The 6,000-nt window shown below is 39.8% G+C and overlaps 1 long non-coding RNA gene across 2 annotated transcripts in view; it reads left to right on the top strand.

Annotated features, from left to right (window-relative positions):
• Positions 1 to 1,706: 1,706 nt before the first annotated feature.
• The window catches only part of LOC112160366, a 30,022-nt gene continuing 25,728 nt past the window's right edge, over positions 1,707 to 6,000 (top strand). For both annotated transcript variants that reach the window (XR_002921651.2, XR_004946974.1), the window contains exons 1-2: positions 1,707 to 2,624; positions 3,165 to 3,414. This is a non-coding gene — a long non-coding RNA (uncharacterized LOC112160366). The remainder of the gene's footprint in view (positions 2,625 to 3,164; positions 3,415 to 6,000) is intronic.

Raw genomic sequence — 6,000 nt, 5'->3', positions numbered from 1 at the left:
AAACCTGCTCACTTATCGATTGATTACCAAAAACAGAGAATGGAAGAGAAGCGTGTTTAGGTCAGGGGTGGGCAAACTTTTTCACTGATGCGCCAAACAGGGCAGTAAAATTTACAGAGGGCAGGACCAAGACCATTTGTGTCGCTTGTTTTCGTAATTCACCCCTAAGAGAAAAAAATAACATCGAAGCTAGATGAAAAAACTTTTCAAAACTAATATAAAACATTTTGGGGGTTTTATTGCAAAACTGTGACTTTAGTTCTCATTTTAGTAACAATTTCTCCAATGGTTTGATGTTCTTTAGGGAAAATCGTAGAGAATGCTGTGTTCATGTGGTGTCAATTGGAAAAAGGACGTGGAAAACACATAAACATAAAAAAATGTCAGAATAACTTTCTGCATCTAAAAAAAGGTCAATGCACTTATAGTGTGCCATCTACAGGGAGAAACACCCCAATTATAAGGAAAACAAGCAAATGAGGATTATTATTATAATTTATTCCCTTTTGGCGGGCCAGATTAAATAGTTTAACGGGCCACAGTTTGTCCACTCCCGGTTTAGATCCATTAAAATTGAAAAATGTGTGTGGTTCTTACAAATGCACCCCTTGTTGCCCATTGATGCAAATATGTATCAAACCACTTCAACTCCAAAATTACCCTTATTTAGTATCTACAAGCTAAACTTTTTTTTCATAAGACATCAATTCAATGTATTTATTTAAAAGGGACAGGACAAAAAAAGAAACATTGTTACACCTTCAAATGTAACCAATGCCTTGTCCGCTTGGGGGGACCATCAGGGGTTAAAAGGAAGGCATCCCTAGTTAGACCATGAGCAGCTCAAAATAAACTGAATGAAGAAATCATTGACAAATAATCTGAAAGTGAAACAAATATAATATCTACAGAAGAAGAATTCAATCAAAGTTATTTTTCAGATTTCAAGTTTGAAGGGAAAAGAGCATTTAACCGATTCTGCTGATTTCTTTCCCTGGTTCCAATTTTATCCTCTCAAAGCTTCATCCAGATACTGCAGCACATCATGAATCTCTCGCTGCAGCAGCAAACACAAGAAAAAGGGATGCATAGCTACAAATCCATGTTTTATTGGAAAGGGGCCTAATTATTAGGATGTAAGTCAGGCTGTGACTTGAGGGCCGTCTCCGTTCGCAGGCCTGCTTTATATTTATCCCCTCCTCTGCAGCTTCAGCAGCAGTGCCACCATCACTACCAGCAGAGTGTGGCGCTTTTATTACATCGCCCACAGGCAGGTTCAACCCTTTCAGTCACACACATACACACACTAACACACACACACAGCCTCCAGGACAGACAGCCACTTGAGTCCCCTCCACAGCAGTTACCCCACATCCCCACGCAGCCCCACATGGGCCCTTGGGACAGCAGAGGGAGGTTGCGGGTATTATGGTAATACCAGAGCCTGCTGCTCCCTTCCCCTCTTCAGCTGCACAGCTGGGAAGGGCCATCATTACAGTATTGTAGCACTCTGTTTAAGAGAGACACATTGGAGAGGTCGGGTGACAGAGAGAGGATGAGTGCTGCATACATAGATCACATAAAATATGATTAAAATGTGTGAAGGGGGCAGGAATAAAATGCAAAACTTGTTATGAACACCTTATATCAAGTCTACTGTCAAAATGGCAAGTTGTAAATCTTTATTTTTGCCATTTTACTTTTTTTATTTTATCAAAGGTTCCTTGTGTTGGGTTGGCAATATCTCAAGAAAGGGAGGCCCATGGCTCATAAGGAATAAATACCACATAAAGTATGTGAATCTCTAATGTCTCATAATGCTTCGCAAATCTATGCTGCCGTTTGTCAAGTTGGAAATGTGTCAGAGAGAGGGAAATCACATCACGTGACAGCACTGCTTTGATGGTCAAAATGTCATGATTTTATGACAAAAATTATCTTTCTACAGTGATTTTTGCTGCAGACTTCGTCCAAATTGTAGTGGGAAGCTTTAAATACTTAACTGCAACAGATTAATGGCATCAAGAATAATCCAAGTCAACAGCCTTTTCCTCTATTTGGTAGATTACCCCTTTGACAGAGCAGTCAATCCCTCACTGTCGGATCATGCTGCCAAAAGTCATCCATCTACCTTTAGGATTTCAGAGCAGAAACCGAGGCTGTGAGTCAGAGGCTCCCTCCAACTCCATCTTCGTCACAGCATTTTTGGGAAAGGGGGTATCCATTACAATTTCTAGTCTGCTCCATGTGCCCACATCTCTTTCTATTTTCAGCTCTGTTTTGAGTGGAAAGTTTGATTGATAAAGTACAGACTCACAGCGTGAACAGAGATGAAGGATTTTTTGAATATAATAAGGAGGAACCATTAAAAATGCATATTATCTCATTATTCTCACTGCCAAATAACTGGAAATAATCTGCGCAATAAGATGGAAAATGGATTTTGCTTGTTTTCTCTTCCTGACCCGACAGAGGACACACAAAGAGGAGAGAAGGGAGGGAGGAGACTGATCGTTTAAAAAAAAACTGCTCTAGTGCACTAATGTCTGTGAAACCTGAGCTCATATTGGATCTGAAGGACAACATAAGACGAGCCCTCTCCTCTGCACTCCCTCTGTTTAAAGGTGAGGATTAAAGATGAGTGTTTTACTGGCTGCCTAATAGAGAGCAGTGTACAACATCATGTTTGTGAGAACACAGTGATGTTTAATAGTTGTTTTGTGTATGTTTTTAAGCAACACAGCCACTTAGAGGACAAATGAAATAATGTCCAGCAGAGACAGTTGTCAGCACTCACACTCCAGCTTCACACACACACACAAACATCAGGAGGCCTTATTAATTATTTGTAGCCACTTGACTTCATATTGTGCATCCAGTGGCTTGGTCAAAGATTATAATTACCACTTCCCTGTTTGTATCATTTTCCATCTCCTGTGCTTTTAGTGCAGTATTACTCCTCTTGTCCCTCACTCCCTCTTTTCCTCCCTCTCCCTCGTATACACAAGACTAAAAGTGCAGGCACATCATTTATTGATAAGACAAAAAGAATGTAATGAAATTATCAATGTTCTTGAATTAATTATGAACATGATTAAGAAAGCTAAAATCTCAGGAGCCAGTCTCTCATTACCCATTCACTCTTAGGGATTGCTTTCATTCAGGGAAGGAGAGGCAAAAAAGCCTTCCAGCAGAGCCCAGTCCAGCTCAGTTCTTCTTCCTGTGAGCCTGTCCCCTCGTCTCTGCCGCCGGGCCAGTTCACCGACCCTTCCTGCAGAGCGGCTGCCCGTTGCTAGCTAGTCCCCGCCGGACGGACGGTTTTCCTGGAGAAGAAGAGACCAGCTTAAGAGTTCTGCGCTGCACCTGCGATGATGCTTTGGGGTCTTGACCTTCCTAAAAAGAGAGGCACTCAAGGTAAGGGAGACTTGTTAAACTTCTAAATTAAACAGATTTTTTTTGTAGAAACCATTTAATAGTTTAAAGTGGGTTCTACTTTACTCAGTGCAGCAAAGTTGAAATTTTGGACCCCTTTCTCTAACAAATGATAGTTTCCAGAGTCATTGCTGTCACATTGGAAAATTATAGGAGTAATAAAACTTTTCTTTCATTTTGTACAATCAAATTATTGTTGCACGTAGTTGATACGCATACTCACAAAAGATCAATATGTTAAAACTAAAATAAATAAACTCTTTAATGAAGTGTTTAATGCCAATTATGTTTTCTTGATTTTCTTTGTCCATATTAAAATAATTGAGAAGTTTCTACCAAGTGACAGCAAGTTATTAAAGTGTGTTTCACCCAGATAATGATGTCCACTTCATTTAGATTTGTCTGAGTGGTTGTACGCTGTCAATGATTATTGCTGGTAGAGGGACACAAAATTATTAATTATACACCAAATTTCAGAAAAAGAATATATGTGAATATATATAAAATGTGAGAAGTTCACCTTATAGATTTTAACTGAAAAATTTAGCCCCGTGCTCAAATGATATGCACATATTTTAAATTAAATCATAATTTTATATTAAACAAACTATGTAGCCTATTGAGTAATCAGTAAAAGTGACAGAAGCTGAGGATATTTTTTATTCTTTCATCTGGCAGAGTGAGTGGGTATTTGGGGTGAAAGTTTCCCAAGAGTTTCAAAGAAAATGTGAAAGCTACTGCTGCTGTTGTATTAATGCAAGATATCTTGAATATTGTTCACTTTGACATAAGCTTGAAAACAGACACAAGTAGATATAGGAATGTACTTGTGTGCCTCATTTACCCAACAAGCAGACCACGCTGACACAGAAACATGGACGTACTGTTAATTATGTTGTAAGTTCATCAAGATTTTTTCTTTTTTTATCTGAAGTGATCATTTGAACAATGGAATAACATGCATTCTGGCTTCAAAGCTTTATTTAAAATGTCAATGCTCTGTCAAACCCAGCACAGACAGTTCCCTCTCTCTTCCTCGAGAGAGAACACAGGGGTTAATGGCAATCCTCCTGTCCCCGAGATTGATCCAAGTATTGGATCGCACATAAAGCTGCAGTTACTGGATATTACCCTGCTGCTATCGGCCTGCAGTGATGGCCTGGATAAGAAGTGCTTACCAAAGAGGATGCTCCTTTAGGGCAGATATGGTTTCCCAGCCCTCTGGGAACAACAACCACATGCCGGCTGCTTGCTCAGGAACTTTCAACCTCATTGAGTAAATCCAGGGGTCTTATCAAGTTACTGGCCTACTGAACTACTCTAAAAATGTTTAGCCCTCCTCAGATTTTAAGCTGCGATGGGACAGGTCGGCAATTAAACAGCACCTGCCTTTCATAGATAAGGGTGTTTAGTTGGTTTGTAGCTTTTTTTAATGTCCGATAAAATGGAGTTTACCTAAATTCACATCTTTGCAGAATGTCGTTTTATAGATTTTGCTGACGGGATTAGATTGTTGACTCTGAGTTACAGCAGACAGAGATGTTTATTCCTATCATAAAGTTAAACATTTTACATCATCCAAACATTAATTACTTTAGCTTCTCTCATTTGCTCCTATTGGAATTTCCTTAAAGCCTCTTAAATGGGCTTGCTTTTCGATAAGCTATCCTCAATCAACCCGTTCTGTATTCCCTGTTGTGGTTTTCCCCAGATTTGGATAGGGACTAACTGAATTCTGATCTGTGCCAAGGTGGGCAGATCTAACTATGAGCATCTGCTGTATGTCTCTCTCTGGTATTACCCATGAAGCACCTGGCTCATGTCGCACTCCAGCTACCAGAGCCCAGATGGCAGCTAAGCAGGCTAATTATTTCAACACAAAACTCTGATGTCCCACAACAGCACCGTGGGCCACTTTGGTGCTGTTCTTTCCCGTTTCTAGCTTTGTTGGAGACGATTTCTGCCATGGAGCTATAAAGATGTCAAGTAGATAATCACTGTCTTGGACAGTTCCTGGTGTAGTGCTTGGCATGCAGATGTGAATTGGGTCATGAGTAGCCCCCTTTAGAGAAGAGGCATTTGGCAATGTAGAGCAGAGCAATGTTTGACCCTTAATGGTGCAGATGCATGCTCATTACAGTTCATAAAACATAACTTTTTTATATGTTTTGGAACTAATGAAAACTATACAGATATTTTAAATGCAAACTTTGTCACCATCTGACTATAAGCTATCAGCTTTGAAGTAATTCTAATCTCAAACAGCTCCTTCACTCTTTGATTCATTCATACCGTTTTATAGTGTCCCCCTGGCGGCCGTATAGGAATGCTAGACGATAAGAAGATAACACATCTAAGCATGATTGTCTGCCTCACTCCTTTATACTGTCATTGTAAACCCTCATAATCATCTGGACCACAACTAGTTTACTCGATCAGCTTTCACTGAATTTCCACGCAGTGCTTTCCACAGAACCATCTGACACTAACAAGTAGTAAAATCCTTCAGGTGTTGTCTACTTTATGCATCCAAAGAATCATGACTTGTGATTGGGTAATCTTATAGCT

This window comes from Oryzias melastigma, linkage group LG3 (genome assembly GCF_002922805.2).
Source record: "Oryzias melastigma strain HK-1 linkage group LG3, ASM292280v2, whole genome shotgun sequence".
In the NCBI taxonomy this organism is placed as follows: Eukaryota; Metazoa; Chordata; class Actinopteri; order Beloniformes; family Adrianichthyidae; genus Oryzias; species Oryzias melastigma.
Note: the sequence above shows the minus strand (reverse complement) of the source record. Positions and strands in the feature narration are given on the sequence as shown.